General features: G+C 39.4%; 1 protein-coding gene across 3 annotated transcripts in view; it reads left to right on the forward strand.

The window, feature by feature from the left end:
* Positions 1-4,994: 4,994 nt before the first annotated feature.
* The window catches only part of C18H1orf146 (chromosome 18 C1orf146 homolog), a 47,214-nt gene continuing 38,708 nt past the window's right edge, over positions 4,995-13,500 (forward strand). For 2 of the 3 annotated variants that reach the window (XM_046645472.1, XM_046645470.1), the window contains exon 1: positions 4,995-5,092. The gene's annotated coding sequence lies outside the window, so the exon portion shown is untranslated. Of the gene's footprint in view, positions 5,093-5,129; positions 5,261-13,500 lie in introns of those variants that run through there. The other variant, XM_046645471.1, reaches the window with a different exon arrangement.

The following is a 13,500-nucleotide window of genomic DNA, read 5'->3' on the forward strand; positions in this document are numbered from 1 at the left end:
CAAACAACCAGCTATTTTTAAAACATCCTATAGTTTAGTTAAATTGAGTCTGTTTTTTTCAAAACAATAAATTGTTTAAATCCAATGATTTAAAAATAATTTATATATACGGTCAGGGTCTGAGGATATAGTTCTGTGTCAGTTTTCATATCAAAGAAAACTGGTGAAAGGATAGATTTGAAAACAGCCACTTTTCTTTCATCAGATTTCCTCTACAATTCCCTTACTCTGTGTGTATTTCCTTTTGACAGGTTACAGCATCAAGGTCAGAACATTAGGAATGAAGCAGATTACAAAAAGAACACGCAGTGGAGCCTCAAAAGAAAATGCTTGTTCAATATTTGCAATTGTCTAAAAGGGAAACATACTGAAGCAGATTTATTTATCACAGATCTATCAAAGGATTCAAATCGTTAAGTAGATTAGAGAGTTTGCTGCTGTTTATGAAACTGAGGCATCTCACAAAAAACATTAAGCCATTCTTTGCCACAGTCTCATAACAGCTTGTCATTCTGCAACTAATGTGGGAATATGGCATTGCAAGGTTTATGAAATATATATTTTTTATTGATTCTATGCTTTCAAGTTGAAGTTTACATTTTCAATCCAGGAATCAATAATTTATGGAATTAAATTTTCATTATAACTTTCTCACAGCTGCTGAATTAGGAATGTCTGGTATTAAATAGGAATGTAAATTGAACATATTTCTGTGTAGGAATTCTAAGGAGTAGTGAATCAGGAAGTTGGGCTGATACAGAGTTGCTGAATATATTTATGTATTCAATTTCAATATATTTGGGCCTGAATCGTGTAGACACCTTTAAAAGCACAACTCAATCAGCTCTCTTTGTTCTAGTAAAGGATGAATCATGGTAATACATAAGCCTCCTGAATGAAAACTTGTTAGGAGAGTTAGCTGTTACACATTTATTTCCAGCAAATGCCTCTCAGACAAATTAGTAAGCCTGGATCCAGAAGACCAAAGCTTGAAATAAATTAGTTCAAGACTAAGAGTAACAAGGCTAAGAATTTTAATAAAAATACAAGCCTCCATTGGTACTATTCATCTTATAGCTACTAACATTCAATGAAGTCTGATATGTTACCATTGAGACACAAACCAGAAGGGGCTTTATATGTGAGCGTGAATGATTCTTCAACATTTGACTAAATTTACTAGTGCTTAATGGGTATCAGACATTGTTTGAATGCTGGAGACTCATCAGCAAATGAAACAGACAAAAGTCCCTACTCTTGTGGAATTTACATTCTAGTGAGAGGAGAAAGGCTATAAACAATAAACATAATAAGTACATACATTACATTGTTAGAAGGTGACAAGCTCTATGAAAAGAACAGAGCAGGCTAAGAGGACTCAGGAGTGGTTCCAATTTTAAATGAGGAAGTCAGGGTGGGCTTTATTGGGAAGATGATAGTTGAGCTAAGATTTGAAGGAGAAGAGTGAACTATGAATATGTCTGGGAAGAGAGCACTTTATACCGAAAAGTTGGTGCAAAAGCCCTGACACAGGAGCATGTCTGGCAGCTATGAGGAGCAGGGAGGGGCGGGCCAGTGTGGCTGGAATGGAAGAAGCCAGTGAGAGAGACAGTAGTAGAGGAGGTCACACAGATTAGGGGAATTGGATCACATGTGGCCTTGTAGGTCATCATAAAGGCTTAGCTTTAAATCTGAGAGAGTTGAGAGCCATTAGAGGGTTTTAAGCAGAGGAGAGACATAATCTGACTTCTATTTCAACAGGATTACCCTGGTTGCTATGTTGAAAAAGGACTTAAGGGGGCACAGCATAAACAGGGAGAACTGTTAAGAGGCTATCAATAATCCAGCAAGAGTTGATGGTAGTTCAGACGGGGAGGCGGTCAGACTCTGGATATATTTTGAAAGTACAGGCAACAAGATTTCCTGATGGATGAGATGGGGCATATAACAGAGAAGCAAGGTTATTTAAATTTAACAACAGGAAAGATGTGAGTTATTAACTGAAATGGGGAAGACTAAGGGTGGTACAGGTTTGTAGGGGAAAATTAGAAGTTCAGTTTTGGATATGTGAAATTTGAGATTTCTGTTAGAGGAAATAGTAAATAAGCAGTTGCTTACACCAATCTGGAGTTCAGGGGAAAGGCTAAGGCTGGAGATAGAAATTGGGATTTGTTAGCACACAGATTTATCTAAAGCCATGAGTTGATGAGATCACCAAGGGAGAGACTATAGCCAGAGAAAAAAAGAGGTGCAAGGATTGTACTTGGGGTGCTCTCAAGAGGTTAGGTATTGAGGAAAAACAATAAAAGATGTTGAAAAGTGGCCAGTGAGGTCAGAGGAAAACCATGAGAGCATGGTATGGGGAAGAAAGTGCTTCCAAGAGGAGGAAGTGATCAACTGCAACAAATGCTGCTGATTGGCCAAGTAAAATGAGTATTGAAAATTGTCTGCTGGATTTAGCAATGACCTTGACAAGAGCAATATCTACGCCAATGGTAGAAATGGAAAAGCCTAACTGGCCTAAGTTTAAGAAAGAATGGGAGAAGAGGCATTAGAAACAGAAATTATAGACAGGGGCTGGCCCCGTGGCCGAGGGGTTAAGTTTGGGCGCTCCGCTTTGACGGCTCAGGGTTTCGCCAGCTTGAATCCTGAGCGCGGACATGGCACTGCTCATCAGGCCATGCTGAGGTGGCATCCCACATGCCACAACTAGAAGGACCCACAACTAAAAATACACAACTATGTACTGGAGGGCTTTGGGGAGAAAAAGGAAAAATAGAAAATCTTAAAAAAAAAAAAGAAATTATAGACAGTCCTTTCAAGTTTTACTGCAAAGGAGAGCAGAGAAATGGGATGATTAGATGGAGTGGGAAGTGGGATCAAGAGATTTTTAAGATGGGAGAAACAACAGCATATTTATTTGCCATTAAGAATGGTTCACTGGAGAGGAGAAAATTGATGACGTAAGAGACAGAAGACAATTGTTGGAACTATGTTCTGGACTAAACAAGAAGACATAGGATCTAGCGTCCATCTGGAGGATTGGCCTTATATGAGAGCACGCACAGTTCATCTACTATAATTGGAGGGAAAGCAGGATTTGTGGGTACAGATGATGGTAGATTTGCTTGTGGACATCTCTGGAAGTTCACTTTTGAATGCTTTTATTTAGCTCATTTAAACAGCAAGCAAGTCTTTCAGCTAAAAGTGAGGATGAGGAATAAGTGCTGGAGATTTGAGGAGAGAAGGTATGAAACAGTTACCTAGGAGAGCGGGATAATAAATGGACAGGCAGATATAGTACAATTACCAGATAATATTAAGAGAACATCTGAATACTAATAAGAATAGCAGGTAAACATATGGAGTGCTTATTATCTTCTAGGCACTGTTCTAAAAGGCTTACATATATCAACCTATGAACTAACCAATTATTCTTATTCTAAGATAAAACTCAGAAGTTGTGACTTATCTGTGGTCACATAGCTAAGTAAATGGTAGAGGCAGGATATGAAGCCAGGCTATTTGATTCCAGAGACTAAGATCTTTCTTCTACACAACCAAATATTTGTTGACTGACCAAATAAAGGAAGGAAAAATTAAAGGAAGGAAGGAACAGCAAACAATGCTATCTGTGGCTTTCTGTTAAGTCATTTCTGCTACTCAGGTAACCCAAATGGTGTGTCCCAGATCTTACAACTGGGTCTGTGTGTGGATGAGGAGCTGGAGAGGTAGGGAGGTGGCCTAGACAACTGATAGATTAAGGTTTGAATCCCAGCTCTTTTCTCACTAGCTGTGTTATCTCGGCCAAGTAACAATCTCTCTCAGCTCCAGTTTCCTCATCTTTAAAATGAGAATAACATATACTTTACAGGGTTTATGGAGATTAAAAGATCATGTATGTAAGTACCTGGTATAGTGCCTGGTACAAGGAAGGTTCTCAATAAAATCGTTTTCTTCTCCCTCCCTATTCTGGTGAATTGCCCAAGACTTCAGTACCCTCCCCAGAATGGACCTTTCTTTGCACTTGCCAGTTTCCCTACCAGAATTGGAGTCTCTGCCCTCAACCCAGCTAAGTCTCCTTGTAGTATCACAGGTGGAGAGGGAACCCTGAATTGTTGCTGAGACCCTCTGCTGCTTAATCTTGGGTGCTTCCCCTCCCCTTTTCTATTAGCCTGCTCTGAAATGTGAGGACCTTCCAAGGAGGGTCCTCTGGCAGCACCAATCCCCCCCAAACCCAACACACACACACACACACACACCAGCCACTGAGTCAACTCCTTGAGTTCCCAAACCCAGAAAGTGCTGCTGGAGCCAGGTCCTGGCTCTTCTGATCTGTCCTGTTCTGCCTTAACAAACCATCCAACCGGCAGCAAAAGAGTGTACCAAATTTTAATGTATCAGTTATGTGAAACTCCAAATTTACAAAATGGTTACCTCAGGGAGTAAGTAATCCACATTACAAATGTGCTCCAAAGGACTTTTCCTGGAGCACCTTTTTTTCAGGAATACAAGTTTTATAAAGTAAGACACAAATAGTTTTGTATCCTAACTATTTTAGGCTCTAGGTGAGTAGTGGTTTTTCTCTTTCTTTCTTTCTAAATTTTTACAGTTGTGAGCACCAGCGCCTGATAACTCGCTGAGCTTCAGTTAGGTCTGAAAACAAAAGAGTCCTGAAGAGCAAACACACAGGCCTCCATATGTTATCTTCACAGCCATTAATGAAACTGAGTATTTTTTCGTAATTTGCATAGACCAGAGGCCACTCTGATTTCATGTTAATAGTAATAGTACAAGAATTGCACCTGAATTTTACAAAGTTGTGAAAAATCAATTCCAGGGAACCAAGTCTAACATGAAAAAACCTTGCTTTTTCTTAACCGCCTACGGGTTTGCGCAAACCGCCGTCTAAAGAGCGGGAAACGCGGAGCCCCGGGAGCGGCGTCTGCGGCTGCGCAGAAGCCCAGCCCGTGGAGAAGCGGCCGCAGGGACGTCGGGGCCTCTCCGCTCCGCCCGCGGCGCTTCTCGCTGCGTATAGAAGCTTCTGGAAGCTTGGGAACGGCCGACCTGGCACGAAGGACCTGCTGATCAGGTGCGTTTGCAGCCTTGGGACGAGGCTGCCCAGGACCTGGCTCTTCGCGTTTTTCTCTATTCGTTCTTCCGCGAAGGTGTTTTTCCTCAGACTTGCCAAGATCAGATCTTTCCTCGGGGCCTTGGCCTGGGGGTGAGGACTCCCCACCCTCTTCATCCTTTGAGAGCCGTGAGTCGAAAGGGGTTTCCTCAGGTTGTTTATGTGGGATTCTAGCACCACTTCCTTTGCAGAAGCCGCGAATTTCTATTTTCTTTACTGTAAGAGTTGTTCCTGACCTCGTCCCTCCGCCCGCCCCCGGGGAAAAAACCGGATCTTGTAAAGAGCCGAGGGAGCCGGGACGCCCCTTGCAGGGCCCTTTCTCTCCCGGACGACAGGGGCGACTGCGGGGAAGAACAGTTTACAGGCGATTGTTGTGCAGCGCTAAATGTGTTTAAATTTGACAACTTGGTGGAAAACAAAACCGTAACAACAATACTCGGGCCTTGGAACTGGCGAAGGCTTGAGCCATTAAGTCCAGACTCTTTTTTAAAAGAGTTTATTTTTCCTTTTCTCCCCAAAGATCCCCCCACCCCCACCCCCACAGTTGTGCATATTTAGTTGTGAGTCCTTCTAGTTATGGCATGTGGGACGCCGCCTCAGCGTGGCTTGATGAGCGGTGCCATGTCCGCGCCCAGGTTCGGAAGCAGCCAAACTCTGGGCCGCTGAAGCAAGCGGGAACTTAACCACTCCCCAGCGCCCGCCCCAACTCCAAACTTCTGAAGATGAGGAAGCAGGCCACCAGGAGGGGAAGTGACTTGCCGGAAGTCACGCAGCTGGGGGGGCGGGGCCGCGGCGGCGAGTCTCCGCGGCTGCTCCGGAGCGTTTCCCCGAGATGCTGAGGGAGCCTCCTGCCTCGGCCCTGTCCTTCCGGTTATTCTTAGTCGTTGCTAGTACGCTCTTGGGGATCTGCTGATCCCACTTCCTTTGTCACTTATTAGTGTACAAAATTACTTAAACTTTCTTAGCTTTAGTTAAATGAATTAAAGTTATTTAGAAAACCTACATATGAGTGTGAACGTTGGAATGACTATATATTATGCGAGTGTGTTATCAGGGGGGTTGTCATTAGCTACACAGTAAATTAAATTGTATGAGTGGAAATAAAAGTCGCAGCCTTTCCCCCAGCCGGCTAGCCATTTACTAACTCAAAAACAAATGTTTTATGAGTCTTTACTGTGTGCCAGGTGTTGGAGATACAGTGTTAGATAAAACAGAAGGTGTCCCTGGTCTCATACAGCTAGTTAACTTGTCATTCACTCGTTCATGCAATAAATGAGGAAATTATAGAGCAGCTGGTTTCAACCCAGCAGGAAGAACTTTCTAATTATTAGAGTTGTTCAAAAGGAGAATGAAACCGCCTTAGGAGATATTAACTGTCACTGAAAGTGACTTTCATTTGGATTAGTTGTTTTCTAAATTTTGCTTTGAACTAATTTTGTATTAAGTAACATGGAGAATATAAATTTGGTTGACATTAAGAAGCTTACGATTTGGGGGAAATGAAATATGTTTATAAATAATTTTCTTGGGCAAAATATAAGTGTTCAACAGAGGGGTTATAAGGCAGATTCTGAGGAAGGAGAGGTCTCATTTAATTTCAGGGTATCAGGGATAATTGCTTGCAGGGGTTAGGATTTCTGATGGGCCTTGAAGAAGAGGTAGGATTTTTTTTTTAAATAGACTTTATATTTTAGAATAATTTTAGATGTACAGAAAAATTGAGGTGATAGCATAGTGTGTTCCCACACACTCTATACCTCTTTCCCCTATTAACATCTTGTGCTACATTTGTTATAATTAATGAATCAGTATTATTGCATTGTTATTAACTAAAGTCCATAGTTTATTCAGATTTCCTTAGTTTTTTGTCTAACGTCCTTTATTCTGTTCCAGGATTCCAACCAGTATACCACATTATATTTATTTGTAATGTTTCCTTAGGTTCCTCTTGGCTGTGACAATTTCTCAGACCTTTGTTGTTGATGACCTTGACCACTTTGAGGAGTGCTGGTCAGATATTTTGTAGAATGCTCTACTACTGGAATTTGTTTGGTGTTTTTCTCGTGATTGGACTGGGTTTATGGTTTATTGAGAAGAAGATGACTACGTCTGTCTTGTCAAGGGTACATACTATCAACATGATTTATCACTCTTGATGGAGATTTTCACCACCTGGCTGAGCTTTTTCCAGTGTCTCTTGGAGACAATGTCAGGAGATTTGTCTCTTCTCCCCTATTTATTACTGTTTAATCATTTATATAAGTATGGACTCATGGATATTTATTTTATACTTTGAATTATAATATAATAGTATTTTATTTATTTTGCTGCTCAGATTGTTCCAGCTTTGGCAACTGAGATCTCTTTCAGTTGGTTCCTCTACTCTTGTCACATGCTCCTCTCAATGTGGGTTTTTCTTTGTTTTTTTTTTTTTTTTAATCACTTCCTTACTTTCTGGCACTACGTAATGCTCTAGGCTCATTTTATGTATTTCCCATCCCAGTGCTAGAATCAACCATTTCTTTAAAGAGCTCTGGTTTCTTTTACAGAATGGTATTAGAAACCAAAGTCTGGCTACTAGGTGTGCGTCTTGCAGCTAGGGTATCATTATTTAGGCCCCTCTCAGCTGACAAAGCAAAGAAATATGTGTGTGTGTACTAATCCATGTATATACACATATCTTTAAGTATTTCTAAATTTATTTATATCTGTATTAAGCTGTCAATGAGTTCATACTGGTGTTTCCGACTCTAATCCATTACCACATGGATCATTCTAGCCTTGAGAAGTACGATTGAAAAGAAAAACAAAGTAGGAAGAATAAAGTAAACAAAATGCTGTTACAGTCTTGTCCAAATCTCCTGGTACACATTGCATGCATTTCTTTTGAGTATGAATTTAGGTGTGTAATTTCTGGGTTAAAGTTTATGTGTGTCTTCAACTTTAGTAGATAATGCCTGTCAAGAGCTGTGAAAAGTTTGAGATTTTACCCTACTTGCAAGCTAACAAGGTTGCCTAATTACTGTTTTATTGATGCTGGCAGAAGATGCAAGATGCTTGGGATCAGAAACAGGATTTTTAAAAAAATTCATGGCAAAAGCAGTAGCCAAAGCTTCAGGTTCCTGTTGGTTCCCCTGGCCCTCAAATCTCACAGTAGGTTAGATGTGTGGGAGTAACAAAAGTGGACCCAGATGGATGCACATCCAGAGAGGAACACTGAGGGGAAGAATACTTATTGGTGAGTGGTAACAAGCCTGCTTACTGCATTTCTCAATGTTGCCCATTACAAATGAAAAATGACTTGGGTGAAGAGTAGTCATTATAGTCTTATATTCTTGGCATATCCAGTAAAAACATGCAGGGACACTGAGGGCCCATTGCAGGTTATCTTCTCCAACAATGCCTAATTATCTTCCAAAAGGGTTATATCAGTTTACACTTCAACTGCTCATGTGTAAGAGTCCTTGTTGCTTCAGATCCTTACCAGTTCTGTTTTTTTTTTTTTTTAATTTTACCTTTTGTCATTGTAATGCAGCTATTCTCAACAGGGGTTCTATGGGAGAATTAAACCTATAGAAGATAATTTGAGTGATTATTTTCTCAATTGTGTCAAGGTGATACACGGCTAATACCATTCTAGATGCATAGGAGAGAAGAAAAGTCATGATATATCATGGATGTCTTAGGGAGGGCTTGGCAAACTATGGCCCATGAGCCAAATCTGGCCCTCCACCTTTGGAGCCAGGAATAGCTCTTTATATTTATTTTACTTTACTTTTTATTGAGGTTATAAAAGTTTACACCATTGTGCAATTTCAGTTGTACATTATTATTTTTCTATCACTTTATAAGTGCTCCCCTTCACTCTTTGTGCCCCCTCCTCAGCCCCTTTCCTCCTGGTAACCACTGAACTCTTTGCTTTGTCGGTAAGTTTATCTTCCACATGTGAGTGAAATCATATGGTGTTTGTCTTTCTCTGTCTGGCTTATTTTGCTTAACATAATACCCGCAAAGTCCATCCATGTTGTTGCGAATGGGATGATTTTGTCTGTTTTTTATGGCTGAATAGTATTCCATTGTATATATACACCACATCTTTTTTATCCAATCGTCAGTGGGCACTTGGGTTGCTCCCACGTGTTGGCTATTGTGAATAATGCTGCAGTGAACGTAGGGGTGGCTAAGTCTCTTTGAATTGTTGATTTCAAATTCTTTGGCTAGATACCCAGTAGTGGGATAGCTGGGTCATATATAGTATTTCTATTTTTAGTTTTTTGAGAAATATCCATACTGTTTTCCATAGTGGCTGCACCAGTTTGCACTCCCACCAGCAGTGTATGAAGTTCCCCTTTGCTCCACACCCTCTCCAACATTTGTTATTTTTTGTCTTGGTGATTATAGCCATTTTAACGGTGTAAGGTGATGTCTTAGTGTAGTTTTGATTTGCAGTTCCCTGATGATTAGTGATGTTGAATATCTTTTCATGTGCCTGTTGGCCGTCTGTGTATCATCTTTGGAGAAGTGTCTGTTCATATCCTCTGCCCATTTTTTGATCAGGATGTTTGTTTTTTTGTTGTTCGGTTATGTGAGTTCTTTGTATGTTATGGAGATTAACCCCTTGTTGGATATGTGATTTGCAAATATTTTTCTCCCAGTTGGTGGGTTGTCTTTTTGTTTTGATCCTGATTTCCTTTGCCTTGCAGAAGCTCTTTAGTTTGATAAAGTCCCATTTGTTTATTTTTTCTTTTGTTTCCCTTGTCCAAGAAGACATGGTATTCAAAAAGATTCTTTTAAGACCCATGTCAAAGAGTGTACCACCTATATTTTTTCCAGAGGTTTTATGGTTTCAGGTCTTACCTTCAAGTCTTTGATACATTTTGAGTTTATTTTTGTGTATGGCATATGATAATGGCCTACTTTCATTCTTTTGCTTGTGGCTGTCCAGTTTTCCCAACACCATTTATTGAAGAGACTTTCCTTTCTCCATTGTATGTTCTTAGCACCTTTGTTGAAGATTAGCTGTCTGTCGGTAGATGTGTGGTTTTATTTCTGGTCTTTCAATTCTGTTCCATTGATCTGTGTGTCTGTTTTTGTACCAGTACCATGCTGTTTTGATTACTATAGCTTTGTAGTCACATTTTGAAATTAGGGATTATGATGCCTCCAGCTTTGTTCTTTTTTCTCAGGATTGCTTTAGCTATTCAGGGTCATTTGTTGCCCCATATGAATTTTAGGATTCTTTGTTCTATTTCCATGAAGAATGTCTTTGGGATTCTGATTGGAATTGCATTGAATCCATAGATTGCTTTGGGTAGTATGGACATTTTAACTGTGTTTATTCTTCTGATCCATGTGCATGGAATATCTTTCCATTTCTTTATGTCATCATCGATTTTCTTTCAGTAAGGTCTTATAATTTTTAGTGTATAGGTCTTTCACCTTCTTTATTACGTTTATTCCTAGATATTTTATTCTTTTTGTTGTGATTATAAATGGGATTGTATTCTTGAGTTCTCTTTCTGTTAGTTTGTTATTAGAGTATAAAAATGCAACTGATTTTTGTAAGTTGATTTTGTACCCTGCAACTTTACTGTAGTTGTTGATTATTTCTAATAGTTTTCCAATGGGTTCTTTAGGGTTTTCTATATATAAAAGCATGTCATCTGCAAACAGTGAGAGTTTCACTTATTCATTTCTTATTTGAATTCCTTTTTCTTGCCTAATTGCTCTGGCCAAAATCTCCAGTGCAATGTTGAATAATGGTGAGAGTGGGCACTCTTGTCTTGTTCCTCTTCTCAGAAGGATGGCGTTCAGTTTTTCCCTGTTGAGTATGATGTTGGCTGTGGATTTGTCATATATGGTCTTTATTATGTTGAGGTACTTTCCTTCTATCCCCATTTTGTTAAGAGTTTTTATCGTAAGTGGATGTTGGATCTTGTCAAATACTTTCTCTGCATCTATTGAGATAATCATGTGGTTTTTATTCCTCATTTTGTTAGTGTGGTGTATCACATTGATTGATTTGCAGATGTTGAACCATCCCTGTGTCCCTGGTATAAATCCCACTTGATCATGGTGTATGATCTTTTTGATGTGTTGCTGTATTCAGGTGGCCAATATTTTGTTGAGGATTTTTGCGTCCATATTCATCAGCAATATTGGCCTGTAGTTTTCCTTTTATGTCTTGTCCTTGTCAGGATGTGGCATCAGGGTGATGTTGGCCTCCTAGAAGGTGTTAGGAAGTGTTATGTCTTCCCTAATTTTTTGGAAAAAAGACTGTCCTTTCTCCACTCAGTTGCCTTGGCACCTTTGTCAAAAATCATTAGCCATAAGTGTAAAGGTTTATTTCTTTGTTTAGTTCCAGTGATCTATCTGTCTATCCTTATGCCAATACCACAGTCTCTTGTTTGCTGTGGCTTTATAGTAAGTTTTGAAATTGGGTTTTGTAAGTCCTCCAACTTTGTTCTTTTCCGAAATTGTTTTGACTATTCTAGGTCCTTTGCATTTCCACACAAATTTTAGGATCAGCTTGACAAGTTCTACCAAAAAAAGCAAAACCTACTAGGATTTTTGATAGGGATTGTATTTATTGAATCTATAGATCAATTTAGGAAGAATTGTCTTTATTAGTTTTGAGTTTCCAATCCATAAACATAGAATGTTTCTATTTATTTAGATCTTCTTTAATTTCTTGTAGCAATGATTTGTTGTTCTCAAGATATGTCTTACACTTCTTTTGTTAAATTTATTTTTAACTATTTTATTGTTTTTTGTATTATTGTGAATGCAGTTGTTTTCTTAATTTCATTTTTATATTGTTCATTGCTAATATATATTGATCTTACATCCTGTGACCTTGTAATACTTGCTTATTCATTCTAGTAGTTTGTGCATATGTGTATTCATTAGGATTTTCTAATACAGGATCATGCCATCTGTAAATAAAGACAGTTTTACTTTTTCCTTTCCAAATTATATTCTCAGTATATATAAAGTGGCCATATCGGGTATCTTTGCCTGTGTTCCTAGCAAGAAAACATTGTCTTTCACCATAAGTATGATGTGGATTGTAGGGTTTTTGTAGGTGCCCTTTACTAGGTTGAGGAAGTTTTCTTCTATTCCTGGTTTGTTGAGTATTTCTATTATAAATGTGTGTTGGGTTTTATCAAATGCCTTTTCTGCATTTAATGAGATGATCCAGTAATTTTTTTGTCCTTTATTAAATAAATATGGCTTATTACAGCAAATTATTTTTTTTTAAGATTTTATTTTTCCTTTTTCTCCCCAAAGTCCCCCGGTACATAGTTGTGTATTTTTAGCTGTGGGTCCTTCTAGTTGTGGCATGTGGGATGCCACCTCAGCATGGCCTGATGAATGGTGCCATGTCTGTGCCCAGGATCTGAACCAGTGAAACCCTGGGCCGTCGAACATGCAAACTTAACCACTCGGCCACAGGGCCAGCCCCTGTACAGGAGTGTATTTTTGGATATTAAACCAGTCTTGTAGTCCTCACATAAATCTCACTTTAAAAGGTCTATCATTCTTTTTATAAATTTCTGGATTCAGTTTGCTAATAATTTGTTAAGGACTTTTGGGTCTATTTTCATGAGGGAAATTGATCTCTAGTTTTCTTGTCTTGTGATGTCTTTGTCTGGCTTTGGTATCAGGGGAATAGTATCCTCAAAAAATGAATTGAGGGGCTGGCCCCGTGGCCGAGTGGTTAAGTTCGCACGCTCCGCTGCAGGCGGCTCAGTGTTTCGTTGGTTCGAATCCTGGGTGCGGACATGGCACTGCTCATCAAACCACGCTGAGGCAGCGTCCCACATGCCACAACTAGAAGGACCCACAATGAAGAATATACAACTATGTACCAGGGGGCTTTGGGGAGAAAAAGGAAAAAAATAAAATCTTAAAAAAAAAAACAAAATGAATTGAAACTGTTCCCTTCTCCTCTGTTTTCTGAAACAGTTATTTGATAGGATTCACTGGTGAAGCCATCTGGGCCTTGGCTTTTCTTTATGGGAAGATTTTTAATTACTAATTTGATGGGTTGTGTTTTTTTTGGTGAGGAAGATTGGCCCTGAGCTAACATCTGTGACAGTCTTCCTCTATTTTGTATGTGGGATGCTGCCACAGCATGGCTTGATGGTGTGTAGGTCCATGCTGGGGAGCCAAATCTGTGAACCCTGGGCCCCTGAAGCAGAGCAAGCAAACTTAACTGCTACACCACCAGGCCAGCCTCACTAATTTGATTTCTTGTTAATAGATCTATTTAGATTTCTGTTTTCTTATTTCTGTTTCTTCACTTTTGGTAATTTGTATCTTTCTAGAGAAGTGTCCATTTCATCTAAGTCATCAAATTAGTTGGC

The sequence above is a fragment of the Equus quagga genome, chromosome 18 (assembly GCF_021613505.1).
Source record: "Equus quagga isolate Etosha38 chromosome 18, UCLA_HA_Equagga_1.0, whole genome shotgun sequence".
NCBI classification, from domain to species: Eukaryota; Metazoa; Chordata; class Mammalia; order Perissodactyla; family Equidae; genus Equus; species Equus quagga.